This window comes from Dermacentor andersoni, chromosome 2, assembly GCF_023375885.2.
Source record: "Dermacentor andersoni chromosome 2, qqDerAnde1_hic_scaffold, whole genome shotgun sequence".
Classification (NCBI taxonomy): Eukaryota; Metazoa; Arthropoda; class Arachnida; order Ixodida; family Ixodidae; genus Dermacentor; species Dermacentor andersoni.
In genome coordinates this window covers 238,789,033-238,809,120 of record NC_092815.1, presented here as the reverse complement: position 1 = coordinate 238,809,120, position 20,088 = coordinate 238,789,033, and the positions used below count along the sequence as shown (strand labels likewise).

At 47.0% G+C, this 20,088-nt stretch overlaps 1 long non-coding RNA gene across 1 annotated transcript in view; it reads right to left on the bottom strand.

Annotated features, from left to right (window-relative positions):
• Nucleotides 1–6,005: 6,005 nt before the first annotated feature.
• Nucleotides 6,006–20,088, bottom strand: part of LOC140216022 (uncharacterized) — a 30,895-nt gene continuing 16,812 nt past the window's right edge. The window contains exon 3 of the long non-coding RNA XR_011892667.1: nt 6,006–7,767. This is a non-coding gene — a long non-coding RNA (uncharacterized lncRNA). The remainder of the gene's footprint in view (nt 7,768–20,088) is intronic.

Genomic DNA, 20,088 nt, shown 5'->3' with positions numbered 1-20,088 from the left:
ATAGAGACAAAAAAAGAAAACTCCGCGGGCTGTTTCCTGTTTCTGAAAAAGAGCCTATTTTGTTCAGCACTTAGTTACCATGTAGACACTGAAGGTCGATATATATGTTGTGATTTTGTGTTGCAGGGTGTGCCATGGCGATTAGTCAACGTCTATGCATTTAATGACGCTGCAAAACGAATTGTCTTCTTTGATACTGTGCGTAGTCTAATGGACTGTGATCGTAGCATTGTGTTAATGGGAGATTTCAATTGTGTATGTGATCCGTGCGATCGAAGCGGCATTAACACTCAGCGGGACAGGAGTGGTGAAGTTTTATCTAACCTATTAGAAAGTGCAGGGCTCATTGATATAGGAGTGTCGGGACAGGGAGCTCGCTCTTATACACGAATTCAAGGTCGCTCTTATGCCCGCCTTGATCGGATTTATGTTTCTTCATCCCTCCTCTCCCGGGAACTGTCCTGCACTACTATCCCAGTTTCGTTCTCTGATCATTGCATGGTTATCGCAAAAATTGGTGAGAAATCTGTAACTAATTTCCGACCACAGTGGGCACTCTGGAAGCTTAACTCTGAGCTCCTAAATGATCAGGAATTTATTAATCGCGTGCGCATGACCCTAAAAAATTCTTTTTCTACTGACTTGCCGTTATTTGCAGCTTGGGAACTCTTTAAACAAGAGGTTCGTACAGTGGCTATAGAAATTGGATCGCTGAAAGCATTCCATAGAAAGAATGAAGAAACAATACTTCTTAAAAGCCTACACAACCTTTATCAGATGGAATGCGAAATGCCAGGCACTTACATTGTTGACATAGAAAATCTTAAATGTGAGTTGCAAAAGTATGACGCACTGCGTTACAGAGGTGCGCGAATTCGATCTCGAAACATGCGCGCTCTGCAATCTGAGCAACCAACACGTCAAGCTTTACTTGACGAGCGACGTCACGCTGTTTCCAAAGTAATTCCGGAAATATACTCCGAAGGTAGTCTTCTAACAAATACTAATGACATAATTTCTCAGTTCGAAACTTTCTACACTATGTTGTTTAGTGCCCCTCCGGATGATCACAATGCAAAAGTTTTAGAGAGTTTTGTATCTCTTGTAAAACCATTACAGGATGATGAATGTGCAGTTATGAGTGGTAGCCTTACGATCCAAGAAATTGAACTAGCTATTGATCAGCTGCCTATGTCGAAAACACCCGGCCCTGATGGACTTTCCTGTGAATTTTACAAAGCTTTCAAACCAATTATCAGCCCCATATTATTGGACATTTTTATTACAAGTTTACAGGTAGACGCCCTTCCGCAATCTTTTTGCAAAACCCACACAGTTTTAATTCCAAAAAGTGCAGATAAGGAGAAACTGCGTTCTGTTGAAAGCTACCGACCAATCACATTGTCAAACGTGGATTATAAAATTTTTGCAAAAGTTTTATCGAATAGATTGCAATTTGCGATGTCAATTCTCATTGGTTCCCATCAGACGTGTGGAATTAGGGGCCGATCCATTCAAACCAACATACATATCGCCCGTACACTCCTTCAATACTGTTACGGTTCCACTGAGCAGCTTGCAATGCTCCAGGTAGACCTTGCTAAAGCTTTTGATCGTGTCAGTCACTCCTATTTATTTACTCTTCTGGAGCATGCCAATGTTGGCTCCGTTGTGCTTAAAGGCGTTAAGCTTTGTTATACGTGTTGTACTACTCGTTTAGTTATTAATGGCCAACTCTCTAAACCCGTTTCCGTTTGCTCTTCGGTAAAACAAGGCTGCCCTATGTCCCCATTACTATTCGCCCTTTATCTGGAACCGCTATGCTTAAGTGCTATTCAGTCGAGTTACATCCATGGCTTCAATATACTGGGTCATGAAGTAAAAGTCTTAGCTTATGCAGATGATTTAGCGTTCTTCTGCACGGATAAGTCGAGTGTTGAAAAGGTAGTATCAACAATAGAGGAATTTGGCAGCGTATCAGGAGCACGAATGAACTCCGCAAAAAGCTTAGGCTTATGGTTTGGCTCATGGTGCTATACACCAGAACAGTTTGCAGGCGTTAATTGGACCGGTGTCCCGCCAAAGTATCTCGGCGTGCCGCTAGACGCATATAAATTAAGCGCACACTATTGGAAAGAACAAGTTTCGGCCCTGCAAAGTTACGCCCAGACATTCGTTCCACACCGACTTTCTATTTTTGGGAAAGCCGAGGCCTGCAATAAGTTCTTGGCAACAAAAATTTACTATGTATTGCAAGTTATACATTGTGCCAGGCTCTACATCCAACGCTTTCACCGAATCTTTGCAACCTTCGTATGGTCTTCAACTTTTGAGCCCATGAGGCGAGACAATATTTTCAGGCCCGTTAGTGAAGGTGGGCTGGGTTTAGTGCATCTTTATGTGCGGCAAATAGTGTCTCGTTTCTTCTTTTTTCGCGATACATCGCATCCTATACTTCGGTCATTCATGCAAGTCACACTTGTTAATGCGTTACCCGACTTAATTGTTTCTTCGAATTTTTTCTTCACGTTTATGCTTGTGGGGATTCATGCAAGAAGTTTACTTGGCGATTCGTTTCCTGACAGTTCGGTTTTCCACTGAATACTTGTACTCTGCGTCGCGTAAAACGTTATACAAAGATCTATTGTGCATGCTTTTTCCGCCTCCATTTTACCGATCACTATACATTCAATGGCCAGGTCACGATGTTCTAAAGCGAGTTCGTAAAATGTATGTATCCCCTTGCTGCAAAACGTTCTTTTATAAACTTCATAGTGAAACCATACCGGTTAAAACATGGCTACAGAAAAACGGTATCTTTGTCTCTTCTGTTAACTGTCGCCTTTGTGACGTGCCAGAGACGATTGAACATTGTTTTATTAGCTGCACTGACGCCATACTATTTTGGGATGTCCTCCAACGGACTTTACAAAAAGACTTTGACATCAACGCTCATACTGTGATACCGCTGATAATAGTGCCCCTTTTGATATGTTTTTTCTCATCGGAATGCACAGTTTGTGGAAAACGCGAATGATGGACAGAAACGCCGAAACGGTTGTACCTACAAGGGTGAATTTCATCCAAATGACCCTACACCTAAAGCAGGTTTATGATGAACTTGATACCCAGCCGGACTGGTACCCCATTTTGGTGAGGTGCCTATCCTTACCACCCTTCTAAAGTGGAACCACATTTCTACCCACAGTATGCACGATGCCTTTTCTCTGAGTGACTTTCAGTGTGCTCTCCATTCTCTGACTATGCACAACTGGTGAATATCGGGTTGTTGCTACTGTAATAAATACCATGAAAGAAAGAAAAAAAAAAAACCTCATGGCTGAGTGGTAGCGTCTCCGTCTCACACTCCGGAGACCCTGGTTCGATTCCCACCCAGCCCATCTTACAAGTTGTTTTTACTTAATTGCCTTCGGGGATTTTTCGTTCACGGCCAATGCCGCCGACGACACCGGCTTTTCTGCGACACGAGCTCCTTAACGCTTTCGCGTTAAATGTATACAAAAATATGAGCGGAACTGACAGCAACCAACAAGGCGAACAGCTTTATTACAGCGTAGGATAAAAGAGCGAGCCCTCTTGCTTTTTTTTAGGTGCAAGGAACGACGGCGTGTAGTACTCTAATTGAGATTATTCCAACTCAAGGTTTCTAAAAACTGAAGTAAATCGACCGCAATTACTGCGTGCTTTCACTAATAAGAAACGGGGTCTAGTGCGTTCTTTGTCTTCGTTAAATCTAAGAGTATACAGTGAGTAATCATTTTCTTATCTACTGCTGCCGAAAAATTTTTAGTGAGGAAAATTAGCTGTGTTAAGGGAAAGAAAAACAATTCATTCTCCATTGTAAGCAAGAAGCTGAACCTTGTAGAGTTGGTGTCTACAGACAACGCTGTTCGAGCTTTCACAGGTGTTCAGTCAGTGAAAACTTTTCATTCCAATTGCAACGAGGTGCAATAATGCCTCTGAGGTGTCCGTGCTTGAGCGTGTTGTACTTGTTCTTGTGCGCATAAAGACTTTCATTTGATTGCTGAGGTGCCTTATATAATATCAGCAAAATAACCGTGCACAACCTTGCTGCAGTCTTGGAATGTGCCATTCCTTGGTCCACAACAGAGGAAATAAAAAAAAAGCGTGCCACTTTGCTTTTCAGATTCTCGACTGCACAGAGGTTGAAGTAGGAAAGAGTCACTGTGCTTCATGCAGAATACTTATACTCGCACTACAAGGGAACACATACAGCTAAAGTCATTGTGGGTGTATCGCCTGCAGGTCTCATAACATTTGCAAGCAGTGCTTTTCGTGGTAGGGCATCCGACAAGTCTTGCGTAGAGAGATTACAGTTGCTTCAGAAGCTGACAAGCTTTCAGGATGACGTAATGGTTAATAACAGATTTAATGTAGATGAAATGTGCATAAAGCTAGGGCTGGGTGTTATACAACCCCCTTTCTTGTGTCCTCAGCAGCAATTATCAGCTGCAGATGCAAGCAAAACACTGAAAATTGCTAGAGCACGTGTTCACGTTGGAAGAGCGAGGCAGAAATGAAGGTATTCAAAGTACTCAAGGGGCCAGTGCCTTTGGAAATGACAGGGGCGCTTGACTAAATATTCACTGTAATAGGCGGTATTGTTAATCTGTCGACACCAATACTTTCTGATATAAGGTTCTGAAAACCTTTACCATTCTCAAGAACAGACGCAGCAATGAAAAGTTCGTGTGTTTGCAAATGAAGCTATGAGATCTTTATTGAACACACCAAGCTTGAAGCACACACGTATGCACCGACTGGACCCGTCCCTTCGACTTCGACCCCCATCTGGACTCTCTCGACTCGAGACAACAGTACTTTGCCGACTGTGGCTTGGTGTCGCTTTCACAAGATTTTTTTGCCTTCCGAGTCAGTATGGACGAGAGCGCGGCTTGCAGTTACTCGGTGTCGAGCAGCATGCTTCTAAGTTTGTTGAGTTGACATATTCATGATATTAAACATGCTAATGCCAAGAAAAAACACTTCAGTTATTACAAGCAGAACATAATTTTTACATGCAACCCGCCGTGGTAGTTTAGCAGGTAAGGTGTCGCGCTGCTGAGCTCGAGAAGTCGGTTCGGTTCCCAGCGCCAGCTGCCACATTTCGATTGAGGCGAAATGCAAAAGCACCGGCGTACTTTGATTTAGGCGCACGTTAAAGTACTTTAAGTGGTCGAAATTAATCCAGAATCCCCCCATCCACTACAGCATACCTCATAATTATATTACGGTTTTGGCATGTAAAACCCCAATTTATTTCTAATTGTTAGATGCCTAAGTTAATTGAGGTAATAAATGCTGCTACACCAATGCAAAATATAATGCAAGATAATTTGCGCATTATGTTGTTATTCTGCGAAGAAATTCAAACAAAAAACCGCTTAGTTAGTATTACTGATGCTGATGTACCCATTGCCGTTGCTGTTTAAGATATTTCTGTATGAGATTGCTGTCAAGACAGATTACTTTCATTTTGCCAAACATGTCGCTTGTTCTTGCTTATGCGTTTCTTTTAGCATACAAACAGTGCCTGCCACCAATAATTTGTAGAATGAGTTCATCACATCACTTGCAAACAGCTCTTTTCCATTACTTTTACACGTGAGTGATTTCACTTGTTTAAGTATGTTTGGTTCAAAAAGAGGACATTGCGTGTGCTAATTGTTCGTGATATCAGCGAGAAAAATCCTTCATTTTAGGCTCCCAAGCAACGAAAACAGATTTATCCCTGGTTTTCCTTTTTAAGTAAAACACATTCTTTACCTTGTGATTTCATTCCCTGCAATTGTGTGCAAGAAGTGTACGCTCTAGCTGCCATGCAAAGGGAGAGTCACCGTGCCATGCTATGAGCTCAGTAGCATTTTTGGGCTTCTCCTTGTATGTTTTGCTTAGGGATAATGAATTCAAATTCAGACTGAACAAACCATGTGATGTTTTGACTATGCAGGGATCAGTAACTGTTTGATACTCAAACACATACTTTATTAGTCAAACTATGCAGGAACAGAGCTCCAGCAAATACAGAAAAAATGACTACGTAGAATAACCCGCATGTTCATTAGTTCGTCCACCACAGTGCAAGACTACAAAGACTTGGGCCAGGGCCCTCGTGACCCCTTTATGTAGACCCCTATCTGTTTCGTTAAAGCAACAGGAAAAACAGGTGCAATGAAAGGAGTACAGGTTGCTTTTGAGGCAGGCTGGCACATATGTTGACGTTGGCAGGTTTCCTGCATCAAGAACATGTTTAAGGTCCCCGCTGCCCCCTTATCGCTGTTTTAGCTCTCGAGTAAATTGGCTCTCGGACTTCTAATTAAATTCGAGTTCTAAACGAAGGAATTCGTGTACTTTTTTGAGACTAAATTAAATATGCTGAAGCCTACTCGCATTTTAGTACTGGTATGATACAAAGATTAAACACTTTTTTCTAGGCCAAGCTTATACCTTCTTGCCATGCGTCAATATTCGTTACCTTCTGGCAAACAGAGCTATCTTCTCATTGAATTCCTTTTATTTTTTTCTCTATACAATCGTGGAATGGTTAGCTGAGTTTACTGCAGCTTGACAGAGACCTTGTAACCAAACAACAACTCTCGACAACTTTGCAGCTGGCAATGCCTATTCGAGTCATGCATGCTTAGCAAGCTCTCAAAGAAGATGCTTGAAGTAAACATACTGAAGCTTTCGCACAAGGTCGCCAATGTATGCGTTGGACCTTTGCACAGTGAGGATGTGGGATTCCACCTTTGAATAAACAACAAAATTAGCCACATTCGGATTCAAGATCAACATGCCAAGCTGAAGCTGGGAAAAATATGAATGTCTGCAGTTCAGCACAAGGTTCTCCCCATCTCGTTTCATATATTGAAGCTTCTTTTCCCGAGAAATGTAGGTAGCTTTGTGCAATTTCCCAAGAACTGGGCTTTTAAATTCGAGGAGAATGGCTGGTCTCCCTCCCCGAAATGAAATGCCATCAGGACTGTAGCCAAGCCATGACACTAGTGGGTTCACAACACCACCGAGCCTTGTGACAGCATTAGCAGTAAGCTTTGCATATTCTTCAAGAGCATGACCTTCACACGCTTTGCCTTATCTCGTTACTGCATTACCACGAAAAGAGTTGGCTAACATAGCAGACGCTTTCTGTTCCCACGTGCGGTCATCCCGAGGGATGAACGTGAAGTATACATAGCAAATGAGGCCTCTAATTCTAACTTTTCTTGTTCGCTGCCACTTTGTGCTCTCCTGAGTCCTTGTATCTGCACATATCTGTGTAGCCTGTGCTGTTGTCACTATGCCATTAATAGCATAAAACTTGCTGCGCCACTGTGATCTCGCTTTCTGTGAACTTGATTATCTTTAAGTCTGTTGCATCAAAAATATTACGTCATGGAAAAGCATGCTTGTTTATAATCTTGTCATTTCACTGTTCATGTGGTTAAAGAGGGCTTGTTCATCATGGAATACATCAGTACTAAGAGTATCAGCCCCACTCGGCTGAAGCCGACCATGAACATCTAGCGCGAGTGCACTGCGTGGTGCAGCCTCCACAAGTCTTCTTGTCTCTTGCTTCATTTTGTCACTAAGGTGTCGACGCGGGTGCACCTGCACGTGAGGAAGCTCTTGTAGTTGCTTTGCCTCGTAGAGTGGAGATGCTTGCAACCTTCCCCGGCCTGCTTCATGTCGGTAGATGAAAAAGCTTGTAAGCTTTGGAAGCCGGACCTGTTTGTAAGCCAAAGTTAGTTATGTGTTAACGTGCCTGTATTTTAACATTACACTTGTTCTGACAAACCCACAGAAAGTCTCTAGGCAAAGAAACCAAGCTAAAGCGTTATGAAGAAATTGAGAATTTAGTTTTCTTGTAGCGCAACTAGGCTACATACATTTTGCCACGAAGTTTGCATCCCTAAATCCTCGTATTCCCCAGATGCAATGTGCACATGCCAAATAAAAAGTTTTCATGTATTTGTGTACTGTACTTAATGCACGAAACGTTAAAAAATAATTGTGGGGTTTTACGTGCCAGAGTAACCATCTGATTTGGAGGCGCACTAAAGTCGAAAGATCAAGAAGCAATCTACACATGCCAAATAAAGAGTTTTCATGAATTTGTGTACTGTGTTTATGCATGAAACATGTTCAAAATAACTATTGGGTTTTACATGCCCAAGTATCTGATTTAGAGGCGCACTGAAGCAGTAATTGTGATGTTATTGGGTGCAGTATCACTCCAGGAAGAGGCAGACGCAGCACGCAGAAGCACAAACACACATCAGAGTTGTATTGACGCACATAACACATAGAAAACTGCACCCACACGCAACAGTTTCCCAAAATACCTCATAGACGACATGCAGCTATATATATATGTATCCGTCAATTATAATCGGCCTACAGTTCAGGCGGAAGCGCGTGTCGCCGTGTCGGAGCCCTCGTGGAACCGATGTCGGCCAGCGGGGTCGGACAGCAGTGTCGGCCAGCAGGGTCGGACAGCAGGGTCGGACCGCCTCGCGGGGCTCAGGTGGCCCTGCGCAACAGTCGATATACTGGAGCCTCCGCGTGCCCGGTTTCCCTCCGGCGGGGTTTGCGCTCGGGAGCCCACGGCCGCAGTCACCGAGTCGCGTCCACAGCTGGCGGGGTAGCCCTGTGGCCGCTCACTCGAACGCTCGATCGCCCCGGTTCAGGACCTCCAGCCCTCCTGGACCAGTTGCCCAGTGGAAGAGCGGGGCGAGGAGCGGGGCGCGGTAACCTCTCAGCGGGCGACCGCGTTGACTCGGGTGTGGCGTAGTGGCGCGGGCGGCGATAGCTCCTATGGGCCAGACGCCCAGCCCTCGAGGAAGCTCTTTTCCGTCGAACGCCGAACCTCGCGCACTGCTCACGCCACGGGCCACACTCTCTCGCGCCACTCTTTTCGAGGCGCCACTGTCGACGCTCCCAAATCGGCGTCGATGATGATGATGGCTCTCGCGGGTATTGGCAAAGAGTCGGTGTCCTCTTCGCCCCCGCACGTCGCACTGCCTTCATATGTTTATAATTTGCACTCCCGCGTACCATATATTATCACAATACCCCCCTTCTCGAGAAAGTTGTTCACAACTATTCTAACACAAGGACGCGGGATGAAAAAAAAGGAAAAAGGAAAATTGTCATGTACGTTTGTCCGATTGTTCATATGAGCACACGACACATTGTTCACAGGGCGTTGCGCCCAGTTAAAGTACTAACGCACAAGTCTGTCCGGTTTAAAATAAACACTAAGCGCTTGAGTGGTCGCATTGTCTAATCACATTTTGATATATGAACAGGTGATTACGCGCGACTTGACTCAAGTAGTCAGCTCCGACATTGTGACAACCTTTTATGTAGTTAGCAGTAAAAGTATACTCCTGCAAAAGGAGACTCCAACGCAACATTCTGTTGTTGACGTGCTTGGGGTGCTCCTCTGAGCGCTTGAATTCGCTGGCCTGGTCCCCGGCGCTTTTTCGACTTTGGCGGGCTTTGTGTCGGCCCTTCTAAAACTTCAGGACCAAAAAAACTTGTCGTATTCTTGCACGCACACACAAACACACACTGACGAGGAAGCGGAGCGGCCTGTACTTTCCCTTTAGGGGTTGTCTTTTGGCACTTGTCGCACGACTTCACAAAGTGTTTTACGTCTCTGTGTACATCTGGCCAATAATATTCTTGTAGGATACGATCGGTTGTTCTCCTGATACCTTTATGTCCTGCCATGATATTTTCATGTGCCACTTCTAATATGTCATGTCTAAATATTTTTGGTATGACCACCTGCTTAAAGGTTCTGCCAGTGGCCCGGTGGTAAAGGCGATACAACAATACTTTATCGTCGACGAATTCGTAGCTGTGACCCTTTCCAGAGTTAAACGACTTCCTCACTTTGACAAAACTATGTTTCAGCGTCGGGTCCTGCGCTGTTATTCAATGAGTTGTCCTTTTGTTACGTCAGGCAAGACAATTGGCGGAACGCACAAGGGACGAATCTTGCCTTGTTCTTGTTCTTCAGTTTTGGCTTCAGCCACGCTCGATACATGCTGAGGCTTCCTAGGCGCCTTAGTCAGCTTCATTTCTATCGAAGACGACTTCTCGTTGGGAGCAGCGGGGTGTTTCCAGTCAGAGTCTGGCTCATATGGTCCTCTGACGCCTGGAAGATTTCCCAGAACAAGGTCGTAGAGGGGCTCATCCATACATGTCACTCTTAACTTGCCTGTGAAATACGGCCTGTTCACTTGTACGATAGCTTCAGGCAGGTAACTTGTTGAGCCGTCCAGAAGAACAACGTTGCTCGTTCTTCCCGTCATATACACCTCTGGAACGAGTTCTCGTCTGAAAATTGCGGTATTACAACCGGTGTGCCGTAATACACGAACATTTCTTCCTAGAAGCCGGCCTTCAACCACTGGCATCCCGTCGATCAGGAAAGTTACAGCAGTCCCAGGGTTCTTGTCGTCGCTGTCACTTGATCGGCGAGTCTTCTTTCCTGGACGCTTTGATTCTTTCACTGGACGAGTCCTAACTGGTTGCGATTCGGTGAGTGCACACGAGGAACTTGGTTTGTTGTCCCCGTACCGAGTTCGGCAGTTTTCAGCTGTATGTCCCGTTCTGTCGCACAACTCACACTTCAGCATACGCTTAGGTGAGGTACGGCAGTCAGGAGTCAAGTGTCCAAACCGGTGACAGAGGGCACACATAAGTTGCGGTTTCCTGGGAGCTTCAATGTTTTTCCCACTAGAATCCTTTGTGTTATCGGGACCCCTTCCTAGGTTTGTCCAGTTCTGCGCTTCAAGAAAGCGATCCGTCAAGCTAGCAAGTTCGTCAAGGGATTTGCACTCTCGCTCCCTCAAGAAAATGACTAGCTTTGGCTCACAACAGCGCAGAAACTGTTCAGAGATCATGTGATCTCGTAGACCTTCATATGTTTTAGGCACGTTAGCCATCTCAATCCAATGATCAAAATTGGCCGAAATTCTTGCTGTTGTCTTCCAGTTTTGCCCTCTACTGCTCGTGCTTTCTGAAACTTCTCTTGGTAGCCTTGAGCCGTGAATTGGAACCTCTGTAGTAAAGCTTCCTTTACCTTCGGGTAATCTAATGAATCGGTGGCACTCATCCGACCGATAACAGTTAAAGCTTCACCAGTCAGACACATGCTCACAGCAAGAGCCCATTTTTCTTGTGGCCAGTCCTGCCCCGTTGCTAGCGCTCAAATCGCTGTAAATACGCGTGCAAGTCATCGCGTTTCTCGTCGAACAAAGGAAGTAACTTCTGTGGATTGAGCGATGACGAGGAGGTGCTGGGCGCAGTCAAAATTTCAGAAGCCGCTGCCGGCACATTTCGAGCTCCTTCCTGAAGCTGCAGCTTTAGCTGGAGGATCTCACGCTGCCTTTCGTCAGCTAAGCGCGCTAATTCAGCAGCTTCCTTGATTCCTCTTGCTCCGCAGCTCTCTCGTCCCTTTGTTTCGCCTGTTCGGCCTCAATCCATCTGCGAAGTTCTGCGCCTGACAATCCTATTCGGAGTCCTATAGCCATGATTTTCTCTAAATCCGTGGTGCCGTCTACTAGTGTGTGTCTGCGCTCAAGCGCAGACACACATTAGCGCAGACACATAGCACGAGCGCGTTCGCGCGGTTACGCCGAGGGGCGTCAACAAACCAGCTGTGGCAGAAGGCGACGACGAACGCGCCAGCAGTGGCACGAGCCATTGCTGATGACGATAGTTTTGTTCACATAGGTTTGTTACGGACAGGAAAAAATTCACGGTAACCTAGCCATAAACAGGGGTGCGATCGGAGATGGCTGTTCGGCGCGTTCGTTCGTTTACCGGCGCGCGCGATTGGCCTACTCCGCGCCGACGTCGCCAGCCGCGGGGCGCGGCCACGTTTTTGGTGACGTCAAAATGACGACACGCTCCTGTCAATCATCCTCCCACCGAGCATTTCGTCTGCTAGGCGCCGAACCCGACGGGAGCTGGGAAGTTTGGAGCGATCATACGGCTTCGCATGGCGCGTCTGGTGGATTGGGTTGGATTCAACCGGCGGCTGCGGCATGGCACGTTTGGATCCAATCCATAGTTTAATTCTAGAAAATGGCACTTCCGTTGGGAACTTAGGTTGTTGCGCTGGCGTTTCTAGGGGAAGGAGAGTGGGTGGCGCTGCGAAACGCGTTTGAAGAAATGGAAGAAAGTAAATTCCGGCGTCGTTTTTGTTTCTCGAAAAAATAATTCGTTGGTTGTACAGCGAAATCGACGCCATCATCGGTGCCAGCGAGCCACTGGAATGTTGTCGCTGCCTCTTGAAAAGTGCGCCACTCTTCCCGTCGTTTCTTTTTCTTTTTTCTTGCTGTGCGCGACACCACCTAGGGACGACGCAAAGAAACTAATAGTTATAAATTGCAGTAGTCACACGTACTACTATTTGAAAACATGTTTGGGCTTGAGAAGAAAAAATACATTTTTTTAGATAAAGATTTCATTCGGTTGGAAGACGAGAAACATTTCGTTTTGTAGTATACTGTCTGCAAGCAGACAATAAATGACGGAAGTAATATTCCGGGAAGGTCACCGCTTCCTGATTGGCTGCTCTCTCCGCCCCGTTGTCCCAAATTTTGCATACTGCCACTTTGTGACGTTGCAGCAACCGAACAGACCGCGTATCGAACAAAATATCTCCGATCGCGCCCCAGCTTCGCTGTAAAATGCGTGTTTAGTGCGTACACGTCACTTTGACGGAGTGAGTTTAGCGGCTTTGTGAGATCGTGTGAGAGACAGGTGGAGTAGGTGCCTCCACTCCCCCCCCCCCCCTCCAAGAAAAGAGAAATTTGTACAAAGAGCTGAGGTCTAATGACGACAAAGGTAGAATAGAAAATACATTTTCTTCTACTGTTCGGCCGAATCATGCATATTCACTGTTTACATGTAATCTTTAACTGGGGAGTTTTCGTGAGGTCGCGTGATAGAGAGGCGAAGTGGGAGTGGCCCGAAAGTAAGTATGACCAAGCGTGCATAAAGGCATGCAAGACAGATTACCATTTGGAATACCTCCATGTCACCGTACATAGGCGTATCTACTAGCACCGCCCCCCCCCCCTGTCAGAATTGGGGGGGTAGGCAAAGCCCCCCCCCGCGCCTCACTTTTGAAAGCGGGCACTTTCGGCTGCGCGCTGGAAAGTCCAACAAAACCTCATCTGAAGCTAAATATTTGCTTTCTTAATAGAGTGATCACATAAGTAATGCTTTTCTTTACTACGCATCCCCTGCTTTGGCAGCAAGGATTGTCTTTTGTGCCTTCTCGTCACGCCCTGTAGCACAGGACGTGTCATATACGCCATAGACGCTAGCGTTACGGAGGACCCCTGGCACAGGGCAGTTCCCACCCTGACAAATATCAGCTTGCGCAACTTCCATCATGCCCAGTTTTTTTGGGACCGCCATATCCGTGTTCAAAAACAGAATCACCTTGCTACCTTTAATCTTCGGGCGAGGTAGAAGTTCCGATAAAGTACTATAATCAGCCGATCCCAACGACTGGCGTGACTTAGGGCATGAAATCGTTAAATTCGTTAAATTCTCAAACGCTGTATCTAATTTCTGTCCAGAGATAGCCTGCCTAGCGTTAGAGCTGAGTATCTTATCCCTATTAAAATATAACCAAACTTCTTACAGGTATAACTGTTGAATTTCATTGTGTAATCATGACATATCGTAGGTATGCTCGTGAGAATGACCTTGGCAGAACGTGCAGAGCCACTTCAATACCAATAGCACATTGCATTAAATTTTTTTCTAAAGGCCTGCGTTACCTTCTACTGACGATTTCATTTTCAGGATGTTTATAAATAAGAGCCGCACTATTACTTTTTTGCCGGAAGGAGAAAAACCAGCAGATATTTCGCATTTTGAAACAATGAAGACCACTTTTTGGCGACGTGTTCCGAAAACTTGCACTGTGTAGGTTGCTTATATGCTCTGAAAACAGTTACTGAATGGTCACTTTATCCGAATTTTTATGCCATATACACGGCGTTTAGTTGTTTTCCCCCTATGTGCTCGGTAAAATATGTGGTGCACGGTGTTTATATTTATTTGAAATACGAAGCAATGTTCTGAGTGACGAGCGATATATGTTTATTCTTTGTAGGCTCATTACAGCCATTGTAGAAAGTTACTCATTGAAGCGCTTCAGCGTTTCATACTGCCGGTAATAGAAATGTTTCCCAGACTCCTAAAACAACAGCACAATAAATCGACGATTGAAATTCAGTTAAAATAGAGGGAATTTTAAATGCAATGCGTTGCAAAACTTTCACTTTCCTGCTTTAAATGCAAGTGTTAAACAAAACACATTGTTTATGCAAGCTAAGCAAAACACCTTGTTTATATCCGGGAAAAACTAGGGGAATGGTGTGGCCAGAGCGTAGGCAATGTTCCAAATGGGTGGGTTAAGTGCGCATTTTTTCAGTAGAATACGTATGCATGTGGCCCATAGGTTAGTAGTTTGTTTTGTGAGCGGTGCTGCGCTGGCATAGTTACAACTACAACTGAGGTCAAACATTGCGAAAATAAGGGGAACAATACGCCAAGTTTATGTGCGATGGTAAATGCGCGTTGATCAAATACGGGATTAAAAAATTGTAGGCAAGTGTTCGAAAGTATCACGCTGCTGCTATCAGCTAGGTTTCCCGATGTCCCAAGAGAACTCTGCGTTGCAGATATATTATACTTGAAAGGAATAGGCAGCGTCTTAAGTGCAATTGTCGCATAGCTTTGACGTTTCTAGCTTATTTAAAAGTGTTACGAATAATCATTTAACCCTCATCTTTTTTTCTTTTTTACTTTTTCATGCGTGCGTGATATATTAGTTTCGCCTGGTGTCCTCAGTGAACTAAAGGAGGTAGGTTTTTATGTTTGGTGACTGTAAAAATACGTAAATGAGTTATGTGTAAGTGAAGTTCAAAACAGGTGAGTAATAGGGGCATTTCAAAGTAAATTACGCATGCAAGCACCCTAGAGTGTTATGAGCGTGTCTAACGAACGGGTAAGAAACGAGCCCGCTGCCCTGGCAGAACTATAACATCCACCAGGACTAAATTTAGCGAAAATTAGCGGTGCGCTATGAAAACTCTCTGGGAGAAGTTAAATGCGGTGGGATGAAACACAGCCTTTGTAAAAAAAAATTATTCAAGTGTTAGAGCGTGTGATACGGCCACTATCAGCTACGCTTTACAGTGTGTCGATACAGCTTAGCGTACAACAGGTTTATATTTTGTGGAAAGGGGAGTAGGGACATGGTAACTGCAATGTCCGACATTTTTACGTTCCATGTCCACTTAGAAGTGTTGCAAGTAATTACTGAGCCACCCTCTTTCTTTCCCTATTTCCAAAAGTTATAACACGTTCCCACTGGTTTTAGCGATGTCCTCGGTGAACTCAAGACATTTCCTTTATATTTGCCGAAAATAAAAGGCGCCTTATGGGCAATATTTAGTAAAGTTCAAATAAAGGGGACTAATTATAACATTTGCAATAAATTACGCATGCAAGCGATCCTGAGCTTTATGAATGTGTTTTGAGAACAAAAAATTTATTCCGTTGCCTTGGGAGAACAGCGAATTCAATTGATAGGAAAACTAGCGGACCTAGAGGTGGTTGGGCAGGGACGGGGGACACCATGGTAATGTTATGGCAAAGTAACATGTGTGTTTGATGAATTACTGGTCTTTTAAAAATTCCCAAAGAGAAGTTCTCCCACGAATTACATACGGGCAAGCTTTTAAACGATATATATATATATATATATATTGCAACGGGGGTGTTCACCGAGCAGAAGGGTCACTAGTTATAGGTTGTAGCGCTAGGCTTAAAACAGGTCGGCGCTATATCGTAACAGGGAAGCGAGCACTTCTCGTCGTCTTCTTCTTTTTCACAAGCACACCAGCACCATGCCCACTGCCCAGTGCCTTCAGTACAATCACTCCCCACCGAAAGAGTAGCCATCCTGGCGACCTAAGGACAGGGGAACACAGGGGGGTCATGGCACTGCTTGAGCCGGGAGACGTGGACAATTTCCTGGCCCCGACGACGCTGGTCGGAAGGCGTTTCAATTGGCTCGATGAGGTAGTTGACCGCGGATGTTTGTTTCAGTACCCGATAAGGACCGTGGTACTTGGAGAGCAGCTTGGAGGAAAGGCCTGGAGGAGTAGAGGGCACCCACAACCAGACCAGCGAGCCAGGCGCAAAGCAAGTAGCCGTAGTGGATGAATCGTGACGAAGCTTTTGGCGCCACTGGTCCTGGGATGTGAACGAACGAGCGAGCTGGCGACATTCTTCGGCGTAAGCAGCCGCTCTAGAAACAGTCGTCCACTCCGAGGCATCTGGCCGGTAAGGTAGAATCGTGTCCATAGTGCATGAAGGTTCGTGTCCGTAAAGGAGAAAGAAAGGGGAGAACCCAGTGGTGCTTTGCGTGGCGGTATTGTAAGTGTAGGTCACGAAAGGTAGAATGCGATCCCAATTCGAGTGGTCAGATGAAGCATACATGGCCATCATGTCACCAAGGGTGCGGTTGAAACGTTCTGTCATCCCATTAGTTTGAGGATGATATGCCGTGGTAGTGCGGTGAATGATGCGACACTCCTTTAGCAATGCTGCAATGACGTCTGAGAGGAAAACGCGACCGCGGTCGCTCAGTAATTCGCGAGGTGCTCCATGGCGTAAAATCAGGTTTTGAAGGATAAAACTGGCGACGTCTTTTGCTGTGGCAGATGCTAGGGCTGAAGTTTCAGCGTACCGCGTGAGGTGGTCGATAGCAACAATAACCCAGCGGTTGCCGCTTGGAGTGTTGGGAAGCGGACCGTATAAGTCAATGCCGACGCGGTCGAACGCGCGCGCGGGGCATGGTAAAGGTTGCAAGGGGCCGGTGGCATGTTGAGGTGGCGTCTTGCGTCGTTGGCATAGGTGGCATGACCGGACATACTGGCGAACGAAACGGTACATACCGCGCCAGTAGTACCGAAGCTGGAGGCGAGAGTATGTCTTTAATACACCAGCGTGGCCGCATTGTGGGTCGTCGCGGAACGTGGCGCAGATGTCGGAGCGGAGGTGTCTGGGTATAACAAGCAACCACTTACGGCCGCTGGAATTGTAGTTGCGGCGGTACAGCAGGTTATCTCGAATGATGAAGTGCGTGGCTTGGCGACGAAGCGTCCGAGAGGTCGGTGCTGGCGACTGGCTGGACAGGAAGTCAATAAGCGAAGAGATCCATGGGTCTTTGCGCTGCTCTGACGGCATGTTGGAAATGTTGAGGGCGAAGGCACCGCAGGTAGAAATAGACGAGTGGACAGGACCAGAGGGCAGGGGTGACCGGGATAGAGCGTCTGCGTCTGAATGCTTTCGGCCTGAGCGTTAAACAACGCGGATGTCGTACTCTTGAAGGCGCAATGCCCAACGGGCAAGCCGACCAGTTGGATCTTTTAGTGAAGATAACCAGCATAGGGCATGATGGTCGGTCACGATGTCAAATGGACGCCCGTACACATAAGGACGGAATTTGCCGATAGCCCAAATGATGGCCAGACATTCCTTCTCAGTAACCGAGTAGTTCGCCTCGGCTTTGGTAAGGGTGCGGCTGGCATACGCGACGACGTACTCTTCGAAGCCATCCTTGCGTTGTGCAAGAACAGCGCCGGGCCCGACACCACTAGCGTCCGTATGGATCTCAGTTGGAGCAGAGGGATCGAAGTGTCGCAGGACTGGAGGCGAGGTGAGAACGCGTCGCAGTTCTTGGAATGCGTCGTCGCACGCCGAGGACCAGGCTGATAGGTCCGAACTGCCGGTGAGAAGCTGCGTCAAGGGGGCAATGATAGAGGCAAAGTTACGGATGAAGCGTCGGAAATATGAGCACAGGCCGATGAAGCTGCGAAGCTCTTTCATGGTGGTTGGCTTAGGGAACTCGGATATGGCGCTAAGTTTTGTGGGGTCCGGAAGGATACCGTCTTTTGACACTACATGGCCGAGAATAGTAAGCGTACGAGCGCCGAAGTGGCATTTCTTCAAATTTAGTTGCAGTCCTGCAGTGGAGAGGCACGCAAGTACTTGCTCGAGGCGGTTGAGGTGCGACGCAAAGTCGGTGGAAAAAACCACAATGTCATCCAAATAGCAGAGGCACGTTTTCCACTTCAGCCCTCGAAGAATGGCGTCCATGATTCGCTCGAAAGTGGCAGGCGCGTTGCAGAGGCCGAACGGCATGACAGTAAATTCATATAGCCCATCAGGCGTTACGAAGGCTGTCTTTTGACGATCGGCCTCTGCCATTGGCACTTGCCAGTAGCCGGAGCGCAAATCCAGCGAGGAAAAGAATTCCGCGCCCTGCAGACAGTCCAAGGCATCGTCGATGCGCGGCAGAGGATAGACATTTTTGCGCGTTATTCGGTTAAGGCGGCGATAGTCGACGCAGAACCGGATGGAGCCATCTTATTTTTTTAACGAGGACAACCGGAGATGCCCAGGGACTGTTAGAGGGCTGGATGATGCCACGCTCCAGCATGTCGTCAACGTGCTGGTCGATGATACGGCGTTCAACAGCCGACACACGATACGGACGCTGGCGCAATGGTGTTTGTGGACCGGTGTCGATACGGTGAACGACTGCGGACGCTCGGCCCAAGGATGGTTGGTCAATGTCAAATGAGGAACGAAAGCGTTGGAGGAGCTTGATAATTTCTGTGTGCTGCGCAGGTGTGAGTTCTGCGTCGACGGCACGAGCGAAGACGTCTACAGGGACATCAGTCGCGGCGGGAGGAGTGACGGAACAAATCGGAAGTGATGCCGTATCACCAAACGTGGTGGCCAGGAGAACGCTATCGAAAGCTTCAGCGGTACCCAGGCACTGGCCGCGGAGTAGGGATGATGGGCAGGCGGACGGATTGCACACGTAAAGGGCAGCAGAACCGTCGCAAAAAGTGACGACAGCAAACGGAAGCAGAAAGTTCCGGCGGCGCGCACAAGTGGCCGACGGTGTAAACAGAACAGATGAGTTTGCAGCAGAGTTACATGAAACAGAGACCAGAGCGGCGGAGAAAGGTGCGATATCGATGTCAGAGGCGGTAACAACTTTAGGAGAAGAATGGTCGTCAGGGTCGAAGCACGGCACTGATAATGTAAGTTCGGCACGAGCGCAGTCGATAAGTGCTTGATTGACAGATAGGAAATTCCATCCAAGAATAATGTCGTGTGACGAACGAGATAGGACGACAAATTCTATAACATACATAACGTTTTGAATGACAACCCGGGCTGTTCACGACGCTGAAGGCTGAATGCGATGCGAGGTTGCCGTACGCAGAGAAAGAGAAGTAAGGGGAATTGTCACTTTGTTCAAATTGCGGCAAAGCTTCTCACTAATAATAGAAACGGCGGCTCCGGTGTCGATAAGTGCGTGTACGGTGACGCCGTCTACGGACAGTTTAATTTCGTTCGCCGGGTTAGAATGAGGCCTTGAAATGTTCGACGTAAACGCAGTTCTTGCCTCTGGAACTGCGACTTTTTGTTTTCCTCTCGGGCTGGGCTGGGTCGGCGAACCATCGGGGAAATGGATCGGCGACGTGGGGAAGGTGACCGAAGGGCATCGAAAGGGAGGCGACTGTAAGATGAGTCCGGAGGAAGGCTAGATGGGTCCTGACGCGGAAGTCGAGCAGGCCTGTAGCTTGAGGCGCCCCCACTGTCAGGTAAACGGGGGCTGCGACGGCGGCAGAATCGTGCTACGTGGCCCGGAAGATGGCAGAAATAGCATATTGGCCGGTTGTCAGATGTACGCCACGGGTTGACGACAGGGGTTCCAGCGGCCGAGTAAGGGACGACCATCGGGCGTGAAGGTGGCGGCGGCACATGGAAGGTGCCAGTGGCCCGGTAGGCATCAGCAGCCGGAGGAGCGTAAGGCCGGGCGACAACGTCAGCGTACGTTAGCGGCCCAGCTGCAGACTGCGGAGGAGGGGCAGATGGCAGCGCCGCGGCAACTTGGGTCTGAATGACGTGGCGAAG